The sequence below is a fragment of the Pleurodeles waltl genome, chromosome 11 (genome assembly GCF_031143425.1).
Source record: "Pleurodeles waltl isolate 20211129_DDA chromosome 11, aPleWal1.hap1.20221129, whole genome shotgun sequence".
Taxonomy (NCBI): domain Eukaryota; kingdom Metazoa; phylum Chordata; class Amphibia; order Caudata; family Salamandridae; genus Pleurodeles; species Pleurodeles waltl.
The window spans coordinates 631,170,783-631,195,679 of NC_090450.1; positions in this window are offsets into that span (position 1 = coordinate 631,170,783).

Here is a 24,897-nt window from a genome sequence, read left to right on the forward strand (position 1 = left end):
TTTGTGTTTATGCTATTTTGATTTGGTAGCTGAGCAGTTGCTGATTATTTTATTCCTAACTTTAACTATTGAAGCTTGATGGCTAAATAATTTGATGCCGCCCTTTATGGTTCAGATTACATAGAGACCCCTATGTCTGAACCATTCCCTTTTCATTGCCCCTTTCTGATGAAGACCAGATGGATGTCCAACTGATGAAGAAAATTGCAGCTTGCGGATCCTTATTGAGGAGAGGTAAAACAAAATGCTATTGTGTTATTGCAGATAATTCTAGTTTTTCTATGTACCAACCGCTTTTTTATTAGAGCCATTGTTAAATGTTTTCCAAATTAATTTTGACTAAAACTGTTTTGCATGAAGCCCCAACATGCTATTCTAATCCGAAGGATAGATAGGGAGGCACTGAAGATGCTGACAACTTATTAACTGAAAGGATTTTGCATTTGTTGATTTGCTGAAACTAAATGTATGCTATATCTAAGGCACAGTTATTTCTGTTGTTGATTTGTACAATGATCCTGGAGTGTTTGACGATTAACGCATTAATCAAATTTATATTCTTTATAAGATTTGGTCAACCAGTGTTATTTGTGTATGTTTATCAGCTTGTTTTGACAGTGACATACTTGATTTTAGCATTGTTAATCTAGGGAAATCAACTTTCTAACTTTTACTAAATGGTGTGGTTATTCATGACCAAATGGGTCATGGTGCGTGAAGATTATTGAGTCCTGAGATGTTTGTTGATGTCTATTGATTATGTTAATGTAATTGCTTTGAGTTTATGGACTTAAGGTGGAGATATCCTAAGCATAGTCAAAAGGATCATCAACCTATAACACGTCTTCTTATCTGTTAACATGTAGGGACCAAATAAAGACTGACATGCTAGCACTTTAAATGACACTTCAGGCTCAATTGTGTCAGCCATCTGATCTTCATTTGCAAGGAGGCCTTCCTGGGAATCTGGTTCCCCACCTGCTGCCTGGGCTGACTTTCTGTTCTTTGCCTACTTCTTCTTTGTACAATGCTGTGTGTGGTGCCATCTGTTTTAAATTTTCTCAGGAGGCCTTTTCGTAGGTATCACTGGATTAACTGAGTTCATGATCTCATTCCGCAGTGCTCCAACTTTGGTGCAGCCAGAACCTTGCTATTTGGATACCAGATTCCCGTTTCTTCTTGATGATTGTTTGTACAGATCACTGGATCACAGAGAAGTATCATGAAGTTGTGTCATTGATTAGCACAAACTTTGAACTTGACTTTTATCTGAACTATTAAAACTAAGGGCTAGAGTTAAGAAGGCCTAGCACCACATTAGCATAATGTTTTTGACGCTAGTGTGGAGTTAGGCTTCCGAAATTGCTGTATCATATTTACAAAGTGGTGCAATGCATGCATTGTGCCACTTTGAAACCCCTTGTGCCACATTATGCCTGCGCCAGGCATAAAGTATGTAAGGGGGACGTTCCCCCTTTAGGGGGGCTAAAAAAATGGCACAATTGTTTTCGGCATTTTTAACACCTGCTCAGAGCAGGTGTTAAAAGGAGGCACAGTATTCATTATAATGGCCACAGTGTGCTTTGCAGGATTAGCATAAACATTTTTGACGTTAATCTTGCAAAGCGCCGAACTAGTGTCAACATTTTTTAGGCTAGTTCCCTAACTACCGCTATGGCGCACCGTATTTTTAATATGGCGAACACAAGGTGGCGTTAGGGGGGCACTAAGTGGCACAAAAAAAGTGGTGCTGCATTGGATGCAGTGCCACTTTTCTCTAATCTGCCCACAAGTTTATATTCCACTAAGGAGGTACAGAGGATATTCTGGAGTTGTGTTGTCGGCTAAAACTACCTAAAACTATTCTCAGGAACAATTATCTGATTTTTTTAGCCTGGGGTTATATTTTACTAAGCTACTCTATAAATTAACAGGGAGAATGCGTAAGTGAATTAATGTAAATGTATTCACAATAGTCATGTACAAGGTATTACAGTTCTAGTAAGCCACATCATTGCTAGTTTTAGGAACAGTAAGATATTAACAGTATTGGTTTACTGAAATCAATTTGAAATGATACACCTATTTCCACAAGAAAGTGTATAGTGACAGCACTTCAGGGAGTTATCAAAAGCCTAGGGCCCCATATGAGTGCACATGTATTTGTGAGATACTTGTAGTATATCTGCATTTACTTTCATGATATCCCAGGTTTTTTGCCTATTGCTTTCCCTTTTAGTTTTGCTGGCTTTAGAACCAGTAGTGCTAACCAGTAGTGGAGTGCCTGTGCTCCCCCTTTAAACATGGTTAGATTGGCTTCTTCCTAACTGCAACATTTACCTTGCCTATAAATCCATAGTATATGGCATTAAAAAGGGCACTCAGGGCCTAGAAGTTGAATGCCGCTTGTGTACTGCAGCAGCTATGGCCCATATTTATATTTTTTTTGTGCCGCATTTGCATCATTTTTTGATCCAAAAGCAGCGCAAACGTACAAAATGCAATTATATTTTGTACGTTTGCGTTGCTTTTGCATACAAAAATTGACGCAAATGCAGCATAAAAAAAGTATAAATATGGGCCTTTGGGCCTTCCACTATAGTGGCAATACAAATATTGCTTTAAGCCTAACTTGCACAGCCTCGTTGCTGAAGGGTAAAAACCTTCACTGCAACTTGTTAAATAGCCCTTTTTGACAGGTAAAAATCTCCTTTTTAAATATTAGCAAGTCATATCACACACATCTTGTATCCCGCATGGTATTTAAAAGTGGGACATCTATAAAATGAATATTACTATGTCCCTACAGTGACAAGGACCAAAAAAGTATTTTCACAGTTGCAGGCCTAGCTGTCCTTTGTATAAAACTAGAATGTAAGTTAAAATACTAATGCTGCTAACTCGGGAAAGGGACCAGCTAGAAAAATAATTAAAAAACTAGTTTTAGTAGTCATTAAAACTGCAATTTAATGGTGAAGTCTGATTTTTAGTAGCCATTAAGAAAAAATAACTTTTAGAATGTTACATTTTCCCTGCCTGGGTACCTACAGACTAATTTGCATTAACTCTCCCACTACTCCCAACCTCTGTTCAACCTTATATAGATGTGAATGAGCTGTGAAATGCCTCCCAGAAGCAAACAATAGGCTAGAGTGAATGGGCAGAGATGACCCTTCTTTGCTCAACATAATATGTAAGGTGGGGATGTGGGCCCCCTTTTGAAAGTAGAGCATCAAATCCTGCTGGACACACCTGGAGAGCCACATGTGACACACTGAGCATACTTAAAAGGGAGAGAACAGGATGCCAAGACAAATCTTGGTGGATTCAATGCCTGGTTGCTCTTAGGTCCTGCTTTTTTCCTATCAGACTTCTGTCTCTGGGTTTGTTGTGGGTAAGATGCCTGATTGAAACTGAGTTTTAGTGTCATATGTGAGAGGACAATAGTATTACCATAGTACACTCCCCACTCCGACCCCCAGCCTCAGAGCTCAAGTTTAGTGTGGCCAAAGTATTTTGCTGTGTAACAATGTCCTTGCTCATGTGTTTTGGGCCTGTTTGCAGCAAGGCAAACAGGAACTACAGAAAAAGTGGGTAGCATTGGCTTCTGCAACTTTTACCCCATTGGTTAAGGAGGAGTCGGGAGTCACTCCCCACCACTAGCTCATGCCAGGCATAAATATGGCACCTACTTCAAAGAAATTTCTGGACCTGTGAAAAATCACAAGAGAATTTGATCTGATATCTGTCAGGAAAGAGTCATAAGGGACTGGATCTGCTCCCCTTTTAATCCAGGACAAAGACATGGGATGAAGGGTTCTAATGGCTGACCTCGTGTCTGGCTACAAGGAGATAACAAACTCCAAGAGGCCTTTTTCTTGAAGTACCCAGCTGACCAGTGGCAACAGGACCTTGCCTGGACTTTGCTATTTGCCTCTTCCTGACATTTAGTGAGTCTCTATGTCCTTCCCCTGAGGTCTTGGGAGCCTTATAAGCATACTCCTGTGGTTAGTTGGGAGTTAAAAGACTAGGTCAGATGGTAAAATCTTTGACCAGGAGAAACCTTGTGTATCCAAGCCACACCCCATCATGGTCGATCTCAATTTGCTCTTAGGTCCTGGTTTACCACGACCATTCACTATCACTGACTTTTTGCACTTTTTGGGACAGTTCCCTTTATTGGATTTGTGTTGTTTTGGTGTAATTTTGTTTAGTACATTTTACTCTAGTTTTATATTTTGACCTGAAATTTTTATTGTTTTGCACTTTGACTTCATTCCTGTTTTCATACTGCAAAAATACTTTACAGCCTGTCTGCTCTTTGCCATAGTAACAGGGGGTTGAGCTCAGGTTAATTTAGTGACTTTGAGGGTTCATCCTGACTATAATTGTGGTTAGTTTTTGAAGTGACCCACCCTAAATTATAATCCATTTTTTTTACACCTATAGTTTGTGTGTTCAGTTTTCACTAATTACCAGTTCCATATTGAAGTAAGAAGGTTAGTTGCACAGAAATAGAGTTCAGGTATATCCAGTATCATGAGGAATTACACTTAATCATCTTTATGATAAGGGACATAAGACATCTCTTTGCCTTGTAGGAATTATTTACATTCTGTAGGCATCATAGACCAGCGAAGTAAGGAAGCATAAATGGTGGAGTCTCCTGCCTCTGTTTTCTCTATTACCCCAATCCCCTTTTACATATGTGTGGTCATTGGTGGAAATGGTAAAAGACACAATAGATCATTGCTGCCGCTGGATCATGCGAACAAGGTTAGAAAATTCTGACTATCTGCTTTCAGTGATACCAGGTTCAGAAAGACACTTTTGTCATAAATAGCTCCTTCACAAATCACAAATCACATGTCACAAATAGCTCGTTCAAATTGAATACTGACTATTTCAAGCCTGTTTGTAATCTTGCGATGTGACTTATGTACTAAGGGGCATATTTATACTCCGTTTGCGCCGGAATTGCGTCATTTTTTTTTACGCAATTCCGACGCAAAAGTAACTCCATATTTATACTTTGGCGTTAGACGCGTCTAGCGCCAAAGTCCATGGAGTTTGCGTCCTTTTTTAGCGTGGACACCTACTTTGCGTTAATTATATGCAAGGTAGGCGTTCCCGTCTAAAAAAGTGACTCCGCGGCATGTGCGCCGTATTTACACTCCCGGGCAAAATTCACGCCCGGGAGTGGGCGGGTCAAAAAAAATGACGTACGGCCGCTTTTGCGCCGTTTTTTAGCGCCTGCAAAAGGCAGGCGTTAAGGGAAGCCCAGAGGTGCCCTCCCATGCCCCCAGGGACACCCCCTGTCACCCTTGCCCACCCCAGGAGGACACCCAAGGCTGGAGGGACCCATCCCAGGGACAATAAGGTAAGTTCTGGTAAGTATTTTTTTTTTTTTTTTGTGGCATAGGGGGGCCTGATTTGTGCCCCCCTACATGCCACTATGCCCAATGACCATGCCCAGGGGACAGAAGTCCCCTCGGCATGGCCATTGGGCAAGGGGGCATGACTCCTGTCTTTGCTAAGACAGGAGTCATTTCTATGGGGGTTGGGAGTGGAAAAAAATGGCGCAAATCTGGTTGAGGTGTAAAATTTGCCTCAGCCTGACTTGCCCCATTTTTTCACGCCCAAGCTCCATATCCCCCTACGCCGGCGCTGCCTGGTGTACGTCGTTTTTTTCAACGCACACCAGCCAGCGGCGGTGGCTAACGCCGGCTAACGTCATTGCTTAAATACGGCGCCCGCATGTCGCTTCAGAATGGCGTTAGCCGGCGCTAATTTTTTTGACGCAAAACTGCGTTAGCGCAGTTTTGCGTCAAAAAGTATAAATATGGGCCTAAGAGAACACATTACAACATTCACAGGAGATGGTGGAACAAACTGCCTAACGTATACTAATTAAGGACATTGTTATTTGTTATCTCCTACAATTGGCCATGAACAAAGGGATGGTAGTCTGCAAGGGACAGTAGTCCACCATTTCTGCATTTGAAATGCAAAGCAGAAAGCATATTTTTTAAACCAAACTGTGTTAAAATTGCGGCTCCAGCCCGGCAGGTGTGGCTATTATTTCCCGAGGCCCCTGAACCCACACAGACGTTGGTGACCATGCTGTCATTGGTGGGAGGTTGTAAACTAATTACACACTTGTGCCGCACGTTGCAAACAGGCAGAATGTTTGCACCACTGGAGATGCAGGAAGCATGGCAGCACGTTAGCAATGTTCCCATTAGTTCTAAGGATTGGCTCACAATTCATGATGAGGTGTGCCAGGTATTGATGAACACTAGACTTAAACAGGTGCAAACAACTTTGTACACATAGCCTACCTCTCACCTAGGAGACTACATGCAATTTCTTTCATGTGGTATGGCACTGCCCGGTTGGTATGTCCTACTGGGTGTGGATACTGGCCCAAATCAAGAAACTAACAGGGTGGAAGGTCCCTTGCATGACAAAGCAGTGTCTGCTAGGCTTGCTCACCAGGAAGGGCAAGAAAACGTTTAGTAGATGATACGGTTTTGGGTCTTGCTTCTAGCTAAGATATGTATTCCTATTGGCTGGCTACGTGCAAGGGCGTGCTCCTGACCGAACTGGAGGAGAGGTCTACTGGAGTGGGTGGGGGAGGAGGAAGTGCATATGTGAAGGACAAGTAGTGATGAGAGAGTAGAGGATGACCTGCTTTCTTGAAGAGTTTTGATGCAGGCTCTGTCAGGACAATCGGAGGGAAGCACGGTGGTGGACATACTAAACCCTGCACTGTGCTGGCCTGAGCTTGAGGTGTTGTGAAATCCTCTGAAAGGAGAGGTAGATGGACACAGAACAATGCATAAATAATTTTATTGGGTTGCCTTGTTGTGGCTCGCTGTGGCCTGCAGAAAGTCTCCTTACTGCATTGACCAGTGGACAAATGAAAGCTTGGGGGGTAGGGGTGGGAGGAGATGTTGTTTTGTTACATATTTTGGCACAATGTCTTAATGTTATTGTTATGTGAAGTTTGCTATTATGTCCGGATACCTAAAGTGTTTTACTATACTGTACTGTGTATTTAAGGGTTGGGCTGGGGGCCTGACGTTTTATGGCTAATTTGTATTCAGGTGTATGGAGTAAACTAACATGCTTGTAGAAATGCCGATAAAACATTTTAAAAATAAGCATACTGTGTTCCTTAAAGGAACAAGTGCTGCTTTAAAAAGAGTTTCACATTTTGGTGTCTGGCCATGATGGCGACCACGAAGGATGCTTTTTAAAGAGCTTTGCACTGGGCCCATTCATTATCCTGCATTCATTGCAACCGGGACCTTCTGTTTCGATTGTTGCCTATGCCTGAAGGTCCCAGCGATACCTGGAACGTGTCATCTAACTCCCGGGCACGGTGGAGGCGATTAGCACCATGGGGGGGGACCCAGACTGAGGTGGGCCTCTGGCACGGCCTGTGGATGTTATGGTGGTGCTCAGGAGGATGGATGAGCTCCAAGGCACACGGCCCTGATGAGTTGGTGAGCGCAGAGGGGCCCGCCCACTGTCCTCTCACCTGCACATGCCCTTGGTGATGGCCTCATCTCACGGGGCCATCGGGTTTCCCATGCAACTGGCGCTTCCCCGCATTGGGCCCTGGACCCCACTGCCGCTTTCATCAAGGGATGAAAAACTGCGGAACCTCGGCTGGGTCCGGAGACCCAGAGCCGCCAAGGAATCACCACCCTACCATTGCCTGCTACCTCTCGAGTGGGGTGTACGGGGGCTTTACTTCGGGGAAGATTATGCTCCTTGTCTTCCACCCCACTCCTTTCATTTGCTCTGTTGTGAAACCCCCCTCAGCATTCTGAAGCATGCTTCATCATCAGGCCAACTCCTTTGCCAGCCTAATAAATAACTCTCCTGAGGAAACTGGCTCCAAAAAATGTAACGTTGAGGCCTCCTCTGCCTCCAGCACCAGGGCACCTCAGGTCACACCCCAGTCTGCAGATGACCTCATTTGACCCACCTCAATTGCCCACTGTCCTCTTATGGGCCATCTCATTCTCCCAGATTTGGAATACACATGTCTCCGCTGTGCCTGGGTACATGGCACCCCTTCTATATGTCTATAAGCCCACGTGCTGGACCACGGACCCTGCTACTATGCTACATCCCACCAGAACTCCTACATGGACCGGTTCTCTTGCTTATTTCTTTTCTTTCTTTTGTGTTGTTGTTAGCGTTATGTGGGCGGACCTTTTTGTGGTTACTGCCCTGGGGGGAACAATACTGTATTGGCTTGTTATTGGTTTGGTTAACATGCTTTGCACTGGAACTTTTTGGATACAATGCTATTCTCTCACTTATCCTACAAGTACACCAATGCTGACCTGAGGGGGCTTTCACTGGGAGGATGGAGCGGTCCGAGGAGACACTAAAGATTTGTTGTTGTACATCCACCATCTGCTTCATTCTATGACAGCTAACCCGACACTCACATACCACATCCATAATATAACATAATGACATGGAACATGTGTGGCATGGCCATCCAAGCCAAGCGCCCCTAAGTGTATACTCACCTTAGACATTGACATGTACACATGGCTACGCTCCATAAAAATGCACCTCACGTTTCCTGAACTGGAAAGTATTCGTGCCAGGTGGTGGGGACAAACTTATGGCACCACTGCAACAAGTATATGCACAGGGGGTACTCATTTGGATTGCCCCCAGGGTCCCCTTCACCTTTAATGACCAACAGATGGTCAATATGTCTTCTTGGTGGGCCCTTGGATGGTGCCCCCTAAGCCTAGTGGCTGGTGCTATATGCCCCTAACACTAATCAGGCAGGATTCCTGGATGCCCTTACCCCAGTGCTCTTCCAGGATCCATCATATCCTGAGCTATGGAGAGGGGATATTGACTCTGTACTAGACTTGTAGCTTGATCATTCTCATCCCCCTTTACCCACAGCAACCAGCATTCGCATCACCCATCACTTTACTAATTGGTGAACATGCATGCGCTTACATGACGTGGCGCATGAGCCATCCACATGTTCGCGAGTACTCTTACTACTCGCCGGTCCATGATTCACATACTAGGATTGATCTCCTTCTTTGTGCGAATCGACTCCTCCCCTTAATGGTCGATCGGACTATCTTTCTCTGTCACTTTCTCATCACTGTCCTTTGTAACTAACCCTTCGATGGGGCAAATAATACCCCACCATACTTACCTGGTGCCTCCAACCCGAATCGCACTCTGATCTACCTTTCTGTGAAGCCTTGTCACAATGCCTCGCCCACTATTTTGAAGAGAATGATGGATCTGCTTCCCCTGCCCTGGAATGGGATGCTCATAAAGCAGTGATTCGAGGACACTGTATGGCATTCTTTGAGGTGTCTGGCATCGATTTACTGAGGACCTTACTGCGATCAAACCTGATCTCTGTTTGGTGGCAACTCAGGTTGTGGCCGAGCGGCACCACCTACCCGATTAATCCAACTACGATAACAACACAATGAAGCAGACCCGCCATGACTACTGGAAGCAGATGGCTATACAACATGCCAATTTGGCAAACTACTAGCTTGGCTTGTCCGTGAAGAACTACAGAGTGCCCCTTTTGTGGCACTTCACCTTAACAATGGCACCCTTGTTGCCTCTCAACTGGCTACTAATTATCCCTTAGGCGCTTACTATCAGGAACTGTATTCAAAGCCCGATTCCACAGCCCATAACTGCACATCTGAGTTCTCGTCTGGGACTTCCCATCTCAAACTTTCTGCCTCCCAACAGGACACCCATAAGGGACACCCTTGAGGAACCCCCTACAACTGGAAGAGATCCGTGCAGCTTCATCCCAGATTGCTCATAATAAGACCCCAGGCACGGACAACCTCCCCGATCAAGTAATACGCTAACTTTTCTACCTACACCACGTAGCAACTTCTTGGGATGTTTAAGGAAGCCAGCTAAAGGGGCCGGCTTCAAGAATCTCTTCATAAGGCCCTGATTGTGGTCCTTCCCAAATCAAGCCGAGAACCAATAAATGTCAAGTCACATCGCCCCCTCTTGGTGTTAAATCTTGACTGTAAGATACTTTGCACTGTCTTGTCTTGGCAAATCGATTGTTACCCATTATTCATACTCTAGTACACACTGATCAATCATATTTCATACCAGGCTGCAGCACCTTCCTTTACTTTTGCGAATTGCTGCAGCTCATTCATAACACCCCTGGCTGCCTTAGATTAGGTAGCTGTGTCACTGGATATTAAAAATCCTTCAACACCCTATGCTGGGATTTCCTCTTCTTGACTCTTAAAGTTATGGGATTTGGGCCTCAGTTTTTGAGATGGGTGTGCACTCTGTATACGGACCCAGTGGCCAGGGTGAAGAGGGGCCAGGTTTCAAGGCTGATAGTGTTCATCAAGGGAATCCTTTGTTTGGGTCAGTGAAAGAAAAAAAATCTTGTAACTGCTGAGTGTTACAGGATGAATCCTTTGTTGCTGTTACGGCGTTCTAGTTTGATTAAAAAGTCCTTCTACTATATTCAAATAAAGAAAGTAGAAGGATTTTTCAATCGCAATGTATCCAACATGGCGCTGGACTAGAACGCCAAACAATGGATTCCCTTGGTGAACACTACTACCCTTGAAAAAGCCCCAGGTGAATCCACCATAAGGGGGTGAAACACGCGTCGGCTGTTCGTTAATAAGTCAAAAATCCTTTATCAAAAAAGATATCAACAAGTGTCCTTGATCTTCAGGCTAAATGGGCATCAATAAACACATTTGGATTCAACATTTTGACTCAGAGTATTAATCTCACATTATGAATCATAACAAATTGCAAGCCCAAAATCTTATTTAAGAGTGGGTTCTCAACCTTCTATTATCTCATGTTACCGTTTTGGGGTAAACTGGTCCACACCCCCTCTGATAACCCACAACATGGAAGATAACTGGGCATTCCTCAGGAAGAGAGAGGTGGGCCACACAAACTTCGTTTTTTGAACAGCTGTGGAAATGTTGCAGATTGCTGACAGGAGCCGCAGAAACAATGTTGCAATTAGAAGTCTTCTCAGGTGTTGCAGTCTTGTTCAGTTCCTGTGTTGCCCAGCAGTGGTTCCGGAGGCCAGCAGCAGAAGATACGGTTGTAGAGAGGTCCTGGTGGAGTCTTGCATGATGAAGCTGGGAACCCATCCTCAAGGGTGTCCCTAAATAACCCAAAAAGGGGGTTTGGTAAATCTCTTGAGTGATCACCTATCAGGAGCAGTCTCTGACGTCAGCTACCAGATGCTCCCAGAGGCCTCTGCCCATCTTGGTTTCAAGATGGCAAAATCAAGTGGCCACATGGGGGAGCTCTGGGCACCACCCTAGAGGTGGAGCTGGACAGAGGAGTGGACACTACCCTCTTCTTTGTGTGTTTCGTGCCAGAGCAGGGACCAGTCGTCCGTGGACTGGTGCAAACCGGATTATTCAAGGAGGGCACCAAATGTGTCCTTCAAACCAGACCTGTGGCATGAGGAGGCTACCTCTCCACAGCTCAGTTACACCTATCCCAAAGAAGAGAAGGTTGCACCCCTCTACTACAGGAGATCCTTTGTTCTGCTGTTGCCTGCTTAAGCTGGTCAAGCAGCAGGAGGACAGATTTGTGTCTGAGGGTTTGCAGCAGTGCTGATCGCCCGCAGACTTTAGAAGACTGGTAGGAGCAGAACTCAGGGATCTTCTAAGGAACCCCCACAGTGCATGGAATCATGCCACCAATACTGGAATCAGTATTGCAGTATGATTCTGACATGTTTGATACTAAACATGCCTAGGTTCAGAGTTACCATTATGTAGCTGGACCACAGGTAGTGAGTGACCAGTGGCCAGTACATGGCTAAACTGGCCTCCCCACACTTATGAGGTCCAGGGAATTGGAACTGAAGTTCATAGGGACACCTCTGCTCATGCATAGGTGCCCACATACACAGGGACCTGCACCCTGCCTTTTGATAGGGGTGACACACAGTGACCTGGTGTAGTGACCCATAGTGAAAAGGTGCACGCACCTTTTTACACAGGCTGCAAATGGTAGGCCTGCAGACACAGTTTGCATGGGCTCCAATGGGTGGCATAATACATGCTGCAGCCCATGAGTGACCCATGTTGTACCAATGCCCTTGTTACCTAAGCACTGTGTACCAGGGGTACACCAGTAAGCCAATTGTGGGGTGTAAGAAGTGCCAAGGCAACCGAATTTAGAGAACAGAGTACAATCACTGGGGTCCTGATTAGCAGGATCCCAGTGAAAACAGTCTAAGCACATTGACATCAGGCAAAAAGTGGGGGTAACCATGCCAGACAGAGGGGACTTTTCTAAACATGCTGAATCTCATGGCAAATACACACGCCAAATGGTATGCAGTGCTGCAACAACCGCTATCAGATAAAGACTGGACTACAGTGCTCCAACTAGTGAAAGGAGTGTCCTGAAACCCTAGGTTTAGGTTCACACAATTTAATTATGTTCACCAGGCCTATTTAGATCCCCATCGCATCAAGCGCATGTTCCCAGTGCTCTCCCCTGTCTGCTCCCACTGTAAACTGCAACTGGCAAGATTATATCACATGGTGTGGGAATGTCCGATACTGCAAACAATCTGGCACAAGGTAACTGAGATTGTGATGGAACTGACAACATATGCCCTTCCCCCATCACCTTCTTCTTGCCTGCAAGGTCTCCTCCCCAACAGAAAGGGCGATAAGTACCTCCACAAATTCACTGACCTCGCCTTGCTCTGTATAAACACCGAGTGGCTATGGATTGGAAATCACCTGTCCCCCCAGACTCAATTGTGGAATAGAACTGAGCCTAAAAGCAATCTTTAACAGCTAGAATGTTAGGTTCAGGTCGTAGTTGGCTCCATCCCCTGTAGAGAGTCCAGAGTGCCCTAAATAATCTGCCCAAAAGGTCTTTGGGAGGACGAACTCCCATGAAGTCCTGTTTGGGATATCTATGTATGTCCCAGATCTTGATGGCCCTGGTGCGGTCAGCAGAAACACTTTTTCACATAAATGCAGGTGTCACTGTTTTACAAGAAACATGATTACAATTCATCAATGCATGCCACCACCTTGGGAATGAGGGATTTGTCACCATCCACAGGCTGGATTTCTAAAGTTAGGGATCTAGTTTGTGAAGAGATAAATGAGAAGGAGTTTCGCCCATTCTATAAAGCTCAGGTTCCATGCTTGGGAATACATGGTACTGGAACTGTCATTCTACTATCGCTGCCTGGTTCTAAAGAAAACTGCATTGTTTCAATTGACACCACCAAATTGCACCATGTGGCCGATCCTGCACAGTAGGCCACAAACACTCCTGGGTAGTTCCCATACCGCTCTCACTACCATTCAGGGTGTACCTCTACAAGCCCTCAACAATGCTGAAATTATTTCCCTGAGCTTGTGGAGTTGGAGAATTAACTTTTGTTGATTGCTGTCACAATTTTATCAACAAGAAATGTCCACATTAATTTTTCCAACATATGCCTTTGTTTATAATCAACCACCAATGGTTACATCTACCAGTTCCATCTACCTGCACCGGCTCCAGTTTTTGCATAGACTGCTTCTGGTTAGTTTGCTGTCATTGACAACTTTTCTTCAAGTTCTTCAGCATCAGCTACTGTACATGTAACAAAAGCAAATTTGCTCTACATGTGGCTTCAACATTTGGTTTGTCCATGGTATTATCTGTGGATACTCATAACGCAGCTTGACTGTTTTTTCTCTGGATTGGTTTTGTCATTGTTTTCTTTTTGTTGATGCATGGTCATTACCTTCCTGAATGCTCGGCTGTTGAACTGGTGGATGAGATTTTAAAACCTTACCTATCCTTACATAAGGTCCGAAGAAACTTGCCCCTTGTGAACATTTCAGCTGTTCCAGTTCCTGTTGGGATTGTTTGGGATAAAATACCCTTTGATATCTTCAACCCTTCAGAAATGCATCAAATTGTATTTGTTTTTAAAGTACCAATGAATTATATTATCACACAGGGGTTGTTTTTGATGACTGGGATGTAAAAACAGTATGCTTTCTGAGCTTGAATATTACACTGTATTTGAAAGTGAAGATGTATACATGAACACTGAAAATTATGGGGAAATGTTCTGTTATCACCATTAGGGACATAATTTTCTACACTGCGCTGTACCCCAAGAATAGTTTATAATTATACACAGGGGGAACATTGTCCCACCCCATCAGTGGGAAGTTCTAAAACATATGTAGAAAAGTGTTCTTACTTTACTGGGCATGATGTTAAAGATGCTGAGTGTTATTACGTTAAATTACTACCTTCAAAAGCAATGAAAGTGTTGATAACAGACACAGAGACCCTCATTACGAGCCTGGCGGTCTGTGACCGCCAGGCTCGCGGTTGGCGGGAGCACCGCCGACAGCCCGGCGGTGCCCCGCAGGGCATTCTGACCGCAGCGCTTTGGCCGCGGTCAGTGCAGGAAAACCGGCGGTCTCCCGCCGGTTTTCCGCTGCCCGTTGGAATCCTCCAAGGCGGCGCAGCTTGCTGCGCCGCCTTGGGGATTCTGACACCCCCTACCGCCATCCTGTTCCTGGCGGTTCGCCCGCCAGGAACAGGATGGCGGTAGGGGGTGTCGCGGGGCCCCTGGGGGCCCCTGCAGTGCCCATGCCAATGGCATGGGCACTGCAGGGGCCCCCATAAGAGGGCCCCGCTTGTATTTCACTGTCTGCATAGCAGACAGTGAAATACGCGACGGGTGCAGTAGCACCCGTCGAACCTTCCCACTCCGCCGGCTCGATTCCGAGCCGGCGTCCTCGTGGGAAGGTTGTTTCCCGCTGGGCTGGCGGGCGGCCTTAAGGCGGCCGCCCGCCCGCCCAGCGGGAAACTCAGAATGCCGGCCGCGGTCTTCAGACCGCGGTGCGGTATTCCTGCGGCGCAACTTTGGCGGGCGGCCTCCGCCGCCCGTCAAAGTTGTAATGAGGGCCAGAATGTATTAATTCAGATTCTTTTGTTTCCCAGTTGGCTACAGAAGACTATGAGTATTTAATGAAGTTGGTTGACTTGAAGAGTTTGTGGGTAACAAAAGATTGGCAATTGCAGGAAAAGGAGGCTATATTTAGAGCATGCCTTATTTTGTTACAAATTACATTTCTCAATGACACCATACAACAAACAACTTGTTTGGACTTGGTAAAAACAAAGGAAATGAATGTGCCCTGTATTTCCTCACCAGCTAAATTTGATAACTGACAAAATATTGTGTCACTGAAGAACAGCTCAATGGTTGGGTTCAGAACTGTACCTTTAATTCATCACTTTCAGGTCCCAAGGGGGGGTTACCAGTGGATACAAATGGTTGTCATGCACGTTTTGTTAACTCCACACAGGGTTTTGGAGCGAGCATACTAAACCCTTGTTACATCATCACACAACACTCTGGTATTGGGACAACATGCATTGTGGGAAACCTTGTCAACAATGGTTAAAATCATCAAAATTAACAGCTGTAAAAGAACACCTTAGTCTCCTTACAGAAGATTTAGACTTACAAGATTTCTTGTTAGGTCCCAGAAAACCATGCTCAAAATGTTTCTTATATAAAATATATAGTGAAATATGGAAGCTTTCACAAATGTTTAAAGCTTAAGCCCATTTAAGGCAAATAGATAAGGAAAATTTTGAGAAAGCTCTAGCCGTTGCCAATAGTGGTATGAACACATTGGTCCAACCACATTTACACATTAAGCATCATGTCTTCTGCAATTGACAGCATTCAAAATGACATGTCATTTTTACACTATGGTGTCAACTTAGATCCTTTATGTAGTTGAGTTGGATGCTGCAAGTTTTTCAAAATGTCTGCATGTCTTGGAAGCACGTTAACTCTAAGGAGTTATTTGCTGCTTTTAATTTGACACAGAAACAACAGGTATGGCTAAGAAAGAAGCTAGTTACATCATGCTCAACATTGAAAAGTTGGAAAAGTTGCCTTTTACCATGGCAGAAATACCATTGTCAGTGTGGGTAATACATGGACCAATTAATCTTCCCATTTCAACATTTCAGTTCAATTTGTGTTTAAAACATTTCCCTGTAGGCAAATGTGAACACTTTGGAGATATTTACATTCATGCGGTGTGGGAGCTGTGCTTAGATTATAAATGCTTCAACGACGAGAAAGAGGTCTTTCTTAGCAATAGTGAATGTGAGAATTATATATGCCTTTCTATGATTTGTAAATAGATGTCCTTGCACGGAGTATGCAATGCTTCCATCGCAAATTTGTCTTGCTATCTGAAGAGTACTATTACAATCCCTTTGATTCACCCAGTATTGCAGTTGCTTTAGAATGGGAGTTACCTTAATGCTGAGCAATCTTCATTGCTATGGGATGATACCAGGTGTTCCCTATGTAATTTCAGTCTCTAAAATTGTGACTTGTTGTGGGAATGTACTTTTTTCTCCCGTGTATGAGATAAAAGTAGCAGATATGTGGCCTCACATTGCTACTTACAATGTAAATTTTGATAAACTGAGCACAGGAAATACTCTTTTGTTTTAAAAAACATGTGTCTCTCACATCAGCCAGTGAAACCAATGACCTCCAAGTAGCAAGGGTGTCCGCAGAGATACAGTCCCTCTACCAACTTCCCAAAACATTTTAGTGAATTAGTAAGTCATATCTTTAATGAGCCTAACACCGCTGGGATTGCACACTTTTTTAAGGCAGTAGGTTCTGGCATTGTCAACACCTTCCAGACTGTGTTTTAAGTGATACCTACAGCCCTCCACTCACCTTTTTCAAGTGTTTTTGGAGGATTCTCTATAACATTGGCATTAATTTGCGGTATCCGGCTGCTGCTATTTTTGATTCGCCATGGCTGCCCCATCTCAACAAAAAGAAATGATGGAGCTCCCACCAGCCAACCTGTGTCATAAATGCATGATGCTGTACTTTGGAGCATTACTTTTGAAAGAACTAGACAGGAACTGGTTGCTGTCATTTCAACTGGTTCTTAATTGTGCGTTGGCTGTCTTTCATTGCTTATGGTGCCCCTTTGAAACTGTACTAGAGGCGTGTCTTGCCCTACAGCATATATCATCTATGGACGAAAATCTGATGATTTTCTTGATGAGGGTTAATTGCCGGAACTGTCCAATGAGAATACTGTTGTTGAAGGATGCTTTTTAGGAGCCACAGCTCCAGGATTTGCTTGCTCCTGATGCTTCAACATCTGGCACTGCGTGAAACACTGCTTCCTCGACCGGACCTATGGCTGAGGCAATGGAACATGTGTGCTCCTTCCACTTTCTGACTGACAAGCTGGTGGTTTTATCACCTGCCAAAGTGTAATCTATCCTGGATTTAATATCCCTTGATGTGCTCGGAGAGTTCCTGCTGGATCGTGATTATTGTTAAATTTGGCATTTGGATATTTTCAAATGGATTCTTCAATTGTCCTGTCTTACATTTGGCCACACTCCTCGGCCTGGTCCGCTTGTCAACCCAGACATTCTTATCTCTTTTATGTATATTTTTAGCCTACTTTTAAGTAGTTAGCATTAGTGTAGTTCATTTTAGGTCTTAGACCCTGCACTCTTGTACTGACAATAAGGAGGGTGTTGTGGGTTCCTTTTAGCGCATAGATTGGGCCCCCATATTTTAGCTCTTAGGTCCATAGTTCATGCCTTGAATAAATAAGCACATTTTATTCACTTTTATTCATTTTATTATATTTTAGCTCACCTTGCTTTTAGTTTATTGTTTTAGATTTTATCAGCTGACTTTCTTAGAAAACATATTCATTTGTTTCCTACATTTATCTGTCCCTTGCATGCATTTCACTCTGTGCCCTGCTCAAGGCTGTCCTGTTTATACACAATAGTCTACCTAGTATTGCTGATTCAAAAGTTACAGAGTCCACCTTCTAACCATAGACATACTATTATTTGAGGTCTGTTCTCAGAATACAACTTGTTTTGTTATATAAACACCACATAGCCCAAAGAAGGATAGATGGGGCATTCAAGACAGCACTCTTATGCTATGCGTGACTTTGTCAACAGCTTCGCTGATATTGGATTTGTCTTTCCAGCCAACCGAGAGGACTGCCTGCAGAACAGCAGGCCAACCTTTGCCTTCTCTCAGTCATGAGGTCGGGATTCCTCCTATAGACCGAATCAGGCAAAAGGACTAACACTGCTGTGCTCCCATGTTAGAAATTAGGGTGTAGGTAGGAATTCTTAAACCTGTGATTATGTCAGGATGTTGGGACTGTTTATATGTTTCACTCACATGCTCACGATCAATGCAGTTTCTTCATCTTATCCTTCATCTCTTTGTCTGTCTTTGCATGTATGAGACTTTGTGCAGCTCAGAGAAAGGGGTATGATCTGTCCACCGAGACTTCCTTGAGGAGTCAGAGTGTCATGTGATGTTTTTATGCTGCCACAAATCACCTTTGCTGTCTAGGTTTGGGTTATGTGCTGCTAGCTAGCCGACAATGTCAGGCCGACAGCTTCCAGTCGGTGTGGGACTGACTCAGTCCCCACACATGGTGGTGCTGCAGCCCTAAACCAACCATGCATGGGCATCAGCAGGGGGTGCAAAGGGAACCACTTCCCCACACCCCCCCTGGATTTAGATACAGCCTGGTGTGCAGGCTCACAGTGCAGAGTAACACTACGGCCACCGTAGTGTTATGCTGCTTGCGCTAGTACAGTAGCGACCCCCATTAAATTATGACTCCACCCAAAAAGCTTCCTGTGGATGCCCATGCCCCCATGGTAAGAGTCCTATGACAGAATAGCTGTCATTGGACAAGGTACAGTAACAATGTGTTTACTATGTCCCTTTACTGCATCTTGTATGAGAAATCCAAAGATTTTCATTTAATTCCACTTGTATTGTGAGTTTCTCATGCATTGTAGACTGGACTACATATTATATGCGTGGTGACGCCTATAAAAACTTGCATGTTTTCCAATTCAGGGGCTTAAATATAGATAGTGGATGAAAACAATTTTCTAAGCATTTCTGCATCATTTTTTTACAACATCCATTGGCAGTATCTTACTAGGCATAAAATGTTTGAATGGCAGCACAAATGTCCTGACCTCCTGTGCAGAGCCCACCCAACATACCCTGAAAATGCGCATCCCTACCTTTGAGCCTGCGACGGACGTGTATCATGTTTTCTCTGTAGATTGGTGGCAGCAGTGATGGCAGGTGTTGTCCAGCCGAAGACAGGGATGGAATGGGAAAAAAGATGAGTTTTCACCCCTTTTCCCCCCAATGCACCAACTCAGACATGGAGGTCGGGCCACCACTTTTTTCTTGGTGGTAAGGCACACACAAATCTGCACTGCGGGAAGGAGGCTGGGGTCCCTCTAGCATCCCCTTTTCCCTCTCCTGCCATGATGTGGGTGGTATTTCTTGACAGAGGCAGCGGATCAAATGCGGGCTTTCATCCAACATCTAAATGAGGCAAGCGGACGGTCACGGAGGCGGATGGGTTTCCACTGAAAAAGTCGACTGCGGGACCGTTACTGACAACATATAAATCAGGCCCTTAGTCTTTTGTACACATAGAAACTTGAAAACTTGAACATGTAAGAGAATGATGAACTCTCAAGCACTTCCTTCCCATCTCCCTTTTTGGATGTTAAATGTGCCTAACTTGGGGAAACTTCATGAGAGCTATGACTGTAGACACTGTGAAGACAGGAGCAGAGCTCTCATATAACTACCAGGACTTTCACTGGTCTCAGCCTGTAGCTCTTAACAGCATGCCATGCTTTCAAAATCTGTCATGCCCTGATTCCTCTGATTCTCACCCCCTCCCTCTCTTTCTGATTCATATTTTCTGCCCTCTCTGGAGCCCTCCTACTAAATCCTCCACAATATATCTCTTGCTCTTCTGCCCCTTTCGTTCTTCCAAACCAGAAGGTCCATCATATCTTGCTATACCTCTAGTTCATTACTTGCCAACAGGTCTCACATGCAGTACTGTTGGTTATAATGTGGCTCCAAAACCACAGAGGAGATACCACACAACCATCCAACTGAACATATAACAGTGAACAATTTTCATACATCGAAAATAACTTTGTTTTCCATGTAATCAGTCACATTTGACAGGGCCTCAAACAGCACTGACCATTAAGTTCCACTACAGGCAAGCATCCAAAAGAACACATCAGACAGAGCCGATCCCATATGTCCAACACAGCACAAATATATCAGTTCATCTGCTATCACAGAACACTCAACAGCGCTTACAACCAAGAGAGGATGCTCATAAACATCCAACAAAATAGATTAGACTGAACTCATTAAAAACATCAATTCCCAGTACAACTCAAAAATACCAGGGGACATATGTACAAAGGTTTAGCTTTGTGATTTCCAAATAGCAAATCTGTAGGTCGAGACTATTCTGCCCAACAAATTTGGAAAGTCCACCAAGCCTCTCTCACGGTGAGGGGAGAATTTAGCAGTTTTCACTGCCCCTTACCGCCAGGGTTTTGCTGGCAGTGAGGGGCAGTGAAAACTGAACTCTAATTCCACCCATCTAAATTAGGTTGTCTCAGGTCTGTAAAGTAGTGCTCCATCAATTTTGTGGAGGCAGCAGAACCTGTACTTCAGTATGCCAAAGGTCAATTCGATGATGGACCATGTTGTCTTATGTGCCCTGTTGTACTGCCTTTCACTTCTGGTTCTTAGAGTCAAGTATGATGTCAGTATCCAAGGATGCAAGGCATATGCACTGTCTTGTTGAAGAGTGTAAAAAAGATAAACCATTAGGTCACATTACACAAACTGATCTGGACAATGTATGCATTGAGTCAGCAATTCTCATACCAAGTAATAAGCCTGCACCAAATTCACCCTCAGACAGTTGGTTATGTATTTCACTGTGGCGGAACATGAAGAAGTCATGGGTGCTGCCTGGGAATCTGCCTCCAAGGTCAGCTATGATGCATGAGGCATCACACTCTATCTATACATTGTGCAAATGGGTGCTTTTCATATTTCTGTATATGAATTAATTTGCACAGGGGAGCATACAGCAATATGTGTGCCATCAGCACAGCCTATTGTGCTACCCTGTGAAATATTAATTTTCTCTGTTGCAAATATTGGGCAATATTTGGTAGACATGTGTATTTGTTTACTTTGCTAACCATGATATCCAGAAACCTGCAACAAAATCTAGAAAATGCACTTTGTGACATTCCTCCTGCCACTGCTATGACTTCCTGGAGACCGTTTGAAGCCAAAAGATGTAGACAACACTATACCTGTACATGGGGTGGGATTGCATTGCTTCTGACTCTTATGGTCTGTAGCTAAGGTTGTAACTCAGCAATTAATTCCAAACTTACCTCACTACTAAGTCTGTTCTTCTCATATATCTCCTCCTAAGTCTGTTAAAAAAGGGTGACCCTCACCCTATATATCCTGTCCTGTCTCTGCCTCCTTCTTTGCCTACCAGCCAAAATCCTGATCCTCCTCACCAAGGCATACAGGGCCTTTCTGAATGAGCTGGATGTATTTTGGGGGATTTTGTTTAGATGGCATCTGGTTATCACCAGATAAACATTGATGGTTATTGCATTTCTTAAATGGACATTTTGCGACTATTCACAATTAGGAAATCCTTTTTATGTAGTGTTAGCAATTCGCTATTTGGAAATCGCTATTTGGGATTTCCATTTAGCAATTTCCGAAATGTGATTTCTTCTAGACAGAAATATAACTTTGCATCAAGGCAAATGCCTTTCTTACATACTGTAATGGCATTTTGCATTTCCTAAAGGACTGAAATAGCAATTCTTACCATTAAGAAATGCAAAATGCCATCATACATATGGCCTCAAAAGCATCAACCAGAGTGGAAAAGGCTGCATGAAAAATAGGAAGAAAACATGAGCTAGTACATCACATACACTTATCACAAGTACTAAGAACACCTTCCACATACCATCACACATGTATTCAATATTAGGAACGGAGTCTTTGGTTGGCAGTCAGGTTACCCCCTGTCCAAGCAAGGACCCTTACTCTAGTCAGGGTAAAGGAGATTCACCCTCAGTTAACCCCGCTCACCCCACCTGGTAGCTTGGCACAAGCAGGCAGGTTTAACTTCAGAAGTAATGTGTAAAGTATTTGTACCAACACACACAGTAACTCAGTGAAAACACTACATAATGACACAACACCAGTTTACAAAAATAGGTAATATTTATCTAAACAAAACAAGACTGTACTAGGGACCTACCAGTAAATAAAATATGCCAATCATGGAAATCCAATTACACATACATTTTATATAGGATCACTTGCACTTTAGCACTGGACAGCAGTGGTGAAATGCCCAGAGTAACAAAAACAGCAAAAACAGAGTCTAGCACACATCAATAACCTGGGAAACAGAGGCAAAAAGTTAGGGGAAACCATAACAAGGATGCCAAGTCTAACAAATAAAGTTTAAATTTGCCACATGAACACCATCACCATGCTTAGGTACTCCTATCAGCAGGGTAAAGGATAGGTTACCTAAGATCCGTGCGAGCAACCAACAAAGCCCTCTGGTCACGCCTCTCTGACATCAAAATCACACACCCGCTGATCCCTGAATAAGAAAGCGCTCCCTAACCTAGAGACAAAGTGGGACACAAAACCCAACCATAGGATGACTCAGACTATGATCTACAATGGAAACAACAGAAATGTGTGGAAGACAACACACAAGGCCAATAGCACTAAGGGACCACACTAAATACAGACAGTGCTCTAAACAGAAACCCAATAGTATAATGGGACAAATGCAGTGCTTAATTTGTGCTTGTTGTTTCCGGTGCTGAGCATTGGCACTTATTTTTGAGGGCAGGGGCATAATCTTCTGCCTAAAGCATTGCTCCGAGCAAAAGACACCTATGGGAAAGACAGAGGAAGGGAAAAACGAAAAAGCGTCACAAAGGGAGAAAGTAGAAAACTGCAAGAGTGAGCTGAAGAGGTAGGGAGTGGCTTTATATGGATTGAAGAGGCCGAGATGGCTTTAGGATTACGCCGCCTCAGTATTCCGTGTTCCCACATTTAATTGCAGCAGCCGCATGTTTAAGAGGAGGGCTTTGGGTGACGGCACGTTTTTATTTGCAAATTAAGCACTGGACAAATGTAGTAATATTTCACATAACTTAGCAAACAAAGTTGCTGCACTGCTTGTGTGAAAGGGAGACAGCAGAACAGTGCTAATCTAATAAGATATGGGCCTGTATCTCACTTTCCCTGCACTGGTGCACTTTAGGCTGCCTAGTTCCATCACGTAACCCTGCACTTCGCGCAAGTGGAGCATGCGTGATATCTAGCCTAGATTCTGTACTAGAAAGTAACATTCCAGTACAAAATACTATGCTTTACAATAGATTATTACTATTATGCTCCACAGTGGAGCATACGTGCAAAGTTAGGAAAGTTTGGAGAAAAGAACAATACATTTTGCATGGGTTTACAAGATGCCAACCTTACAATGGGGCCAACATACATAGGAGAATACCTCTCTGACTTCCAATGTCTATGCTACTCCGAGCTAAGCAATCTGGCAAAACCTTGTTTTTCAACTGCAGCACTTTTTTTCGCTGCATGACCAAACTGCTCTCCGAATTCATTTGGACATAAATCTCCTTGCAGTCCCCTTGACTTGCATACATCTCTGTCCAGAGCGGCCTTGATCGCATTCTTGACAGGCCGTGCAAGCTCAGCTGAACTGCCTGCTGACTGCAATGTTGAATATTTCATGGGCAGGGCGGTGGGGGACTGCTGCATTAAACACAGATTACTAAACAACAGTACCAACATCCAGTGATGTATTGTGTGTATCACACAAAAAAGAACAGGAAACACAACCCCCACAAACTCAGCCAGGTAGCCAGCACGCATAACCTCATCTGAACAGTAGGGATGCCACCTGGGACCAGCGAGCATCTATTTCAGTTAATTGTCATGCTTTAGTCATCAGTCAGACAGCTTCTGAGAGATTGATATTCTGAACTGTATGCGCTCCTTTCGTTCATCCTTAGTTTTGATGCTGGCCTGCTTAGGTTCCCATAAAAATAGAGAACCCAGTTACATTCCTGCCAATTATTTGCCCACCCTCCACCAGTAAGCACTTTTATTTGTAGATGGGTGTCTGGGGTTACAAGTTTAGCCACAGTGTGGTACTTAGTATAATTAGATTTGTGTTGTGGTGGGTTTTTCGTACAGTCATGTAAGCACCAAACATTATACTTTTTATTTCCCACCTAAAAGAGAACTGCCTAAAATATGTATTTAGGTATGGTGGATCTTGGGAGTTTAATAGAAAATATGAAACCACTTCTGAAGGATCAACTCCATGGCACTATGGATTTTCATACTGTCACGGCCGTGACTTCTGGCATATGCGCCTGATTTTTTCAATAGTAGGCTTGGTTGCAAATTCCATCTTGCATCACAATGTGAAGGACATTTTAAGTTAGAATCTAAGGTCACATTTAGGACAGAGACTTCTAAAAGATATGGTACCAGGGTACATTAAAAGAATGTCATTTGCATAGCACATCATGCAACAGCAACTAAATATTCTTTGGACTTGAGCCCCACCATGATAGACACACTAAGGCCCTGATTTAAGAACAGTTGCGCTGCACCCAGTGCTACGCCACTTTTCTTGCGCCCACTAATGCCACCAAGTGTGCGCCATTTCTAAGATTCAGCGCACCATGTCGGTAGATAGGGGAACTAGCATCAAAAGTTTTGATGCTAGTTCAGATCTTTGCAGGATTAGCATCAAAAATGTTGACGCTAATCCTGCAAAGCCCACTGAGGTCCATTGAAAA